Source organism: Micrasema longulum, unplaced genomic scaffold, assembly GCF_059751315.1.
Source record: "Micrasema longulum isolate JH-2025_06_02 unplaced genomic scaffold, ASM5975131v1 h1tg002566l, whole genome shotgun sequence".
NCBI classification, from domain to species: Eukaryota; Metazoa; Arthropoda; class Insecta; order Trichoptera; family Brachycentridae; genus Micrasema; species Micrasema longulum.
Window position 1 is genome coordinate 112,383 of NW_028279704.1, and position 7,164 is coordinate 119,546.

Sequence of the window (7,164 nt, forward strand, 5' to 3'; positions counted from 1 at the left end):
TCGAACCTCGGACCTCTAATCCATGAGACCGCAAGACTAGCCACGGAACCACAACCGGTTCCTTTGAACCGTAATATAGTAAAACTTAAAGAGACTACAAAGACAACAAAATAAAATATTAAAGTTATTATCTGACCTTCTCGATCTAACAGCAACTAGAGAACTTTTTATACAAACAAAGGAATTAAATATAACTGAACTCTTTCAACTAAAATCATTAAAATTTATCCATAAATTAGCCACTTATGTAATTGTAGACGAAGAACTAAAACTTATAAAAAATCGTTGTAAACATGGACATAATACGAGAATATCAGAAAAATATTATATTCAACTTTCTTACACAAGACAAGGACAGTCGAGACTAATAAACCAAGGACTGAAATTATACAATAAACTACCAGACAAAACTAAACAAAAGACTCAGACAAACTTTTCAAAAGATGTACAAAATATTATTTTGAACAACAGAGTATGAATAAAAAATGTATATATTTTTTTTTGTAAAATGAATGTAATAATCTGTTGAGGTTAATAAATAAATTTTCAAATAAAAACGAAAAATCAAAGAGATTCTAATGATAATTTTATCAAAATCATTATTTGAATTTCGCGAGTCCTCTCCGGTAAAAATCCTGCAAAAGGAAATCGACTGGAGATTAGTCGGTCTCATGGCGTACTGGTTATTGCGTTTGCTTGGCATTAACTCTTGTGTGGCTGTGATGTCACACTAGTCGACATAGGACACAAGATTTGATATATCTCTCTTATTTTTTTAAATGATGAATTCGTATTTTTCGTAATCTTCAAATGGACGTTTTCACACCCGATTTGGAAAGTAAAATTTGTATCACTATGCTATATGTAAATACAAAAAATATTTAACCTTGCTACTTGAAGCATGAATGTCCGCTAATTCAGCAACACATATATACAGATACCTTATACAAGACAGAGCACGAAAATAGAAGTCATAACTAGGAAGACTGAGACGCTGTTCTGCGGTGGGTGTCATCTAAAACAGATTTAGTCTTCAGTCGGTTAATGACAATGATGGGGACGCACGCGCGTAACATGAGCGGCGTATTTGTGATTTTCAATTTATTTTGCTATAACAGGATTAAATTATATGTTTATTCCCATAAATTATGGAAAAGGAGTTATTAAACAGTAGTCTCCATGTTTTCCATTTTTTTCAAATGTCTGAACTTTAGAATATTCCGTCTTTTACTAGTGGTAACACGATGTTACATCACCGCGCGCAAAGGGATTATTTACCACAGTCTTTTAAGAGTTAAAGAAATAAATAATTGCAAAACAATAAATATCGATCCACCGTATTGTATTTATTCATGTCGTGTAGATTTTTGATTGGCTCATTTCAATGGGCCAATCATGCGATATTAAAATTTAAATTATTTAAATTTTCTCAATTTTTACTTTTTGCCGACGATGCCAAGATCTTTGCCACTGTCAATGATATATCTCACTGTGTAAATATCCAAGAAGATCTTGGTCGTCTATTTGATTACTGTAATACAAATCAATGAGGAAGTTCAGTGGTTTTTGTTTTATTTTTTATTTGTTAATGGACTATTAAACTAAGCCAAAAAAATATTTTTTTCATTTTTATATATCGTATTATCAGCGTTACGATTTTTAAAAGTTTTGTATTTTTGAAATAACTCCGCGTGTGACATCAGAGGTTCATTTCCGTTTATTCTCATTCAGTTCTTCCCATTGGTCCAGAAACGACAAGCAGACCGGAAATCTTCCATAGCTCTCAGATCATAGGTTGATTCATATGAACCAGTGACGTCATTCTAAGTAGTGCGTTTTTACTGAAATATTTTTTATTATTTTTTTTGTACATTTTCAAGAAACTTTATTGTACAATTTAATGCTTTAATTTTTACCCCGCGCAAGAAAACTTTTTTTGTATCCAATTTACTGTAGGGCTGAAGTTCCTCATTGTACATTAATACCTCAAAATGTTATTCAATGACATTTACCAAAAGTAGATTTTTTTTTACGCACAATTATACGATCAAAGATAATTCCATAGCACGGTGTAGCAAGATTAGAAACTTAGGAGTTATTCTTGATAAAAGATTGCCGTTCGGGTCTCATATAAATTCTATTGTTGAAAAAGTTTACCAAATGCTGGGCTTCATTTAAAGAATTTCAAAACCTTTTAAAAAACCTTATACACTTAAAACTTTATACAACACTTTTGTACGCAGTAATTTAGAGTTTGCATCCGTCGTGTGGAGCCCACAATACATAACAAACATAAAAAGGATTGAGAATGTTCAACGAAATTTTTTTTAATACCTAGATCATAAAAACAATAAAACGCTTTGCACTTACAGCCAATCTGCCAAACAAAATGGATTTTTTACCCTTGAAAAAAGACGCACTTTATCTAAATTATGCTATTTACATGAATTATTAAATAATAAAGTAGACTCTTTTAACCTACTCTCCAAAATTAATCTTAACGTCCCCTTTCGCGTGACAAGAAATAAGTATTTATTCCATCTGCCAGTCTGTAGCACTAACTATGCACAACACTCTTTCCTCTATTGTTCTTGCTCTAACTATAATGCTTTTTAACTCATTATTTCTAGCTGCGATACGATCCCACTTACTATTTAATGATGCACACTCCTGAACACTTACTCCCACACTAATAGAAATAAACACACATCTTCACTTACTCTCATACAAATACACATAAACACATCCTTTTGTTGTGACACATTTTAATAATATGCATAATTTTTTTAGAAACTTTTCTGGTCTGTCTTTAAACTGTATTTTAAAAAAAAATGTTATTATATCATTGTCGACTGTTTGTTTCTTTAAAATAAATAAATAAATAAAACAATTTATTTTGCTACGGATTTATTCAAATGATTTAGAGAACGAAACATCACTTCACTATCACAGCCTTGCACCTCTACTGGGAGAGCATTTCATGCCACAGGGCCTGCGGCCGTAAATGCGCGTTCACTGAATTTAGTGCGCTGTTTGCGTAGAGGTGTAATAACTTTTCTCTCGCCGTAGACGTAGCTGATCCAAGCGTAAGATGCCTGTCAGCTAGTTCATCCGGAATGCATAGTTCCCTTAGATATTCCGGAGCAGGGTTGTGCAGTGATTTATACATGAGCCAACAGAGTTTGTATTCCAGGGTTATTCCCGAAGTAGTGGCGTGATATGACTGAACTTAGAGATTTCGAAAACAATTAACGCTGCAACATTCAATGCAAACTGTAGGCGAGTCATTTTGTTCATTGGTAGACCTGCATAGATACCATTACAATAATCGACTCTAGACACTACAAACGCATTTATTAATTGACGGGCGGCATCACCCGGCAAATTTTTGCGTATGCATTTAATCTACCTCAGCTGGTAAAAGCATGAACTTACCGTTCTACTAATTTGAGTGTCAAGAGAAAGGTCAGAATTAGAGAACATAATATGTGCCATTTATATTTTACCATTATTAGTTTTTTGTTGCATCTATCTATGTAGGTAAACCCGTACCAAGACAGATGCAAGTTGTATCATCATCACAATTCCCCTTTCTGCACCCAATGGCGCATAGGGCACTGCATTGGTACACCAAATGCAGCTAATCTTGATCATTTATTGTTACATGAAGGTAAGATGATCAGTCTTACGCTTTAAGAGTGGGCTAGTCAAGGGACTATCGAAATAACTTTTATTTCTTCTTTTTTTTTCTTTACCTACAACAGGCCTTGAGGCCCAATTACAGTGGTAAATTATAGCACAGTATATCCAGGCTTGAGAAATTTTGTGTTCTAACCGAAAGTCGAACCCAGAACCTTCCGTGTGAGTCAAGTGTCTTAACCAGTACACTACGGAGGCCGCAAGTTGGATCTGGGAACATTTATACTAATATTAAGAAAGGAGATTTTTTTAATTTTTTGTTTATTTCGGATCAGGTTATGGTTCTGTGGCTAGTGTCTCGGACTAACGGCTCAAAGGTCCGTGGTTCGAATACCACTTTACCCAAGTTGATTCCAATTTTCTAATAGTGAGTTATTTACAACTCGTTGGTGGTTTTCAAAATGAAATATTGGGGTAAATCATGAGAACTCAAATATTTGTTTTTTAAAAGAAAAAAATGTATGATTCGAAGCATATAACAAAAGAAGTTCAAAAAGACACGAGATAAAGGCGTTGTCGCAAAATTTAAAAAATGTACTATGGCTATTTCATATAAAGCCAACAACACCAAAAAAAAAGTAGCAGAAAACCGGTTTTAAAAGCGCATGAAGGTGTTATTTTATCAATAACTAGCGGACCCGACAGGTTGGCTTGCCTGCTATTATCTTGGAAAAATACTTCATTAATAAGTAGGTACCTAGGTACTTGTTTATGATTGAATTCCTAAACATAAAATAATTCATTTTCAAATATAATTATTTTCGGAAATGTTTAACTCGGCTCTTCTCACCAACAGGGGAGCACTTTATTCATGAGTGCGATTTTCAAAAATGTATCAAATGTTTGTTAATATTATTTTAGTATTACCAAAAATCCAGTAAAAAATTAATAAACGGGAAGAAATTATCAGGAATGTAAGGAAAGAATATGATTGGGATAAAAAAAAGGCGAATGTTGTTTGTAAACATTAAAAAACAAACTCTTTTTAAACACAAAAAATAACATCCTTCCATTTTTTTTGGATATGCATTCTCGTCGAATGCAACTCTGGTAGGTTGATGAAAAAAAGATGTATTCTTCCAACTTTTTTTTCACGGATTCGATTGAAATTTTAAATATCTACGAACACGTGCGGCGCATAGATCTACATTTCGCTAAAAACCGCACGTAAATCGGTTTTACCATTTAGGAGTTCATTGACATCACACGTACAGAAAAAATAATACATACGAGGGTTGTGTAAAAAATAAGGTTCTCATTTTTTTTCAGGTTTAAGGCATTTTTTATTTGAACTGAAAAATACATCATTGGAAAGCTTAATTTCTTAACTATTTTTCAACATAATCACCAGATTTTTCAACGCATTTTTGTTGACGACTGATCCAATTTTGGGATCCAGCTTCAAAGAAGTCCGTCGCCAGTCCGTGGAGGCATTTGGTGACCGCTTCCTGCACTCTTTCATCAGTCTCGAAACGTTGTCCACCCAAGTGTTGCTTTAATTTTGAAAACAAGTGGAAGTCACTCGGTGCAAGATCAGGGCTGTAGGGAGCCTGTTCAACGAGATCCCAGCCAAAATTATCGATTAAATCCTCGGTTTGGCGAGAGATGTGCGGGCGCGCACTGCCGTGGTGCAGTCTAACGCCTTTCGCCAGTCTTCCTCTCCGGCAATTTGTTTCTTCAAGGTCTCGCAATAATTTTCCGAATCTACTGTGGTCCCTCGAGTCGTAAACTCAACAAGCATGACGGTCACCAAATTCCTCCACGGACTGGCGGCGGACTTCTTTGAAGCTGGGTTCCAAAAGTGGATTAGTCGTCAGCAAAAATGCGTTGAAAAATCTGGTGTTAATGTTGAAAACTAGTTAAGAAATTAAGCTTTCCAATGATGTATTTTTCAGTTCAAATAAAAAATGCCTTAAACCTGTAAAAAAAATGAGAACCTTATTTCTTACACAACCCTCGTATAAAGAAGATGAGAAAATTAGTGCAGCGGGAAATGTGTGTATGAAAAATGGTTTTCGAAAGATTAAAATTATAGCAATTGATTGTTCGACGAAGTTTCTCGAAAACGTTCATGAAAATGATATTGATAAAAACAAACAACTTTGAACGGCGTCACCGATTCTCCGAAATCAACCAATGACAGAGTGCTGTGATACATTTACGGATACCGGGAAGCCAATCCATTAATCTGGGTCCTGATTACAATGTAAAGTTAACAGAGTTGTCTTCGGCTGTCTAAAGAAAACCCGATATTTGTGTATGTTAACTAGGGATGGAAAGACTGAGAAAAGCATTAAAAGGAGGGTGAGTGCCGGGAACAGGGTGAACGGAGCACTGAAATCTACTTTTTTTTTCAAAGAAATATTCGTTTCTTTGTCGACGTCACTCCGTACGCAACTCCCGATTTGAATTCAAATATGCCGTGTTGTGTCGTTTTAAAGTGTAGAAATACTGCTGGGATCTTAAAGAAACAGAATGGGATCTCATTTCATGTGTAAGTAGCTAATGCATTACTTCTCGGTCAGATTGTCAAAAAAAAAAAAAGACATTTTGTTAGTGTTGTCAGGGTAGTAATTTTTTTACCCTACTTTGCTCATCAATGAGAGAACTAATGAAAATTGAACCTCGTATTAAACAACGCCGTGGTAAACACTTGACCGACATTATCTTTAAAACATCAAATATTATTTAACATGACATAAAAATATCCGTTTAATGCAAAATAAAATTTGTTTTGTTTTTTAGTTCATTAATTCAATTACACTTAATAAATTAATGACCCTTTACTTATCTACTCTGTTGTGTCAATCAATGTTTCCGCGTGTACAATAAACTTTTAGAGACTAACAAATTGCCTTTTTTTAACTTTACATTTGTGTTATGATTATATTTTTTTCCATCTGGCAACATTGAGTGGGGCAAAGTGGGGGGGTTTTTTGACACAGTCCGATGTATTCAAACATGATTCTACGTTCCTTCTGGACTCTTCTTTATTCTATAGTCTATTTATCAAATAAAAAAAATATTAAAAAAACCACTGAACTTTTTTATTGTACCTACTGATGTTCAAAACTTTAACCCCAACTATCTCTGCTTTTTATTACATAACACCTTTATTCACTCCTTCATTCAATTACATTTATGCCATTTTTTAAGTAAAAAACAAAACGTCAATAAAGTCTCATTTTGTCCAAAAATAGCCGTTTATAGGCAGCGATCAATGACGTCATAAACATTGCAATGTTTCAATTATGAACGAGTTATTTTATGAACAGGCTTTACCAAATGCAAAATTATTATTGCTCGGAATTTAAATATCAAATCAATACTAAATTATACGTACATTTAAAATAATATCTTTATTTGCGATAATTGCATAATCAGCCACTATTATATTAATAATTATGTAACGATTCGAGCCGTTCAAAAATATACAGGCTAGGATCAATTCTGTTCAAACCTAAT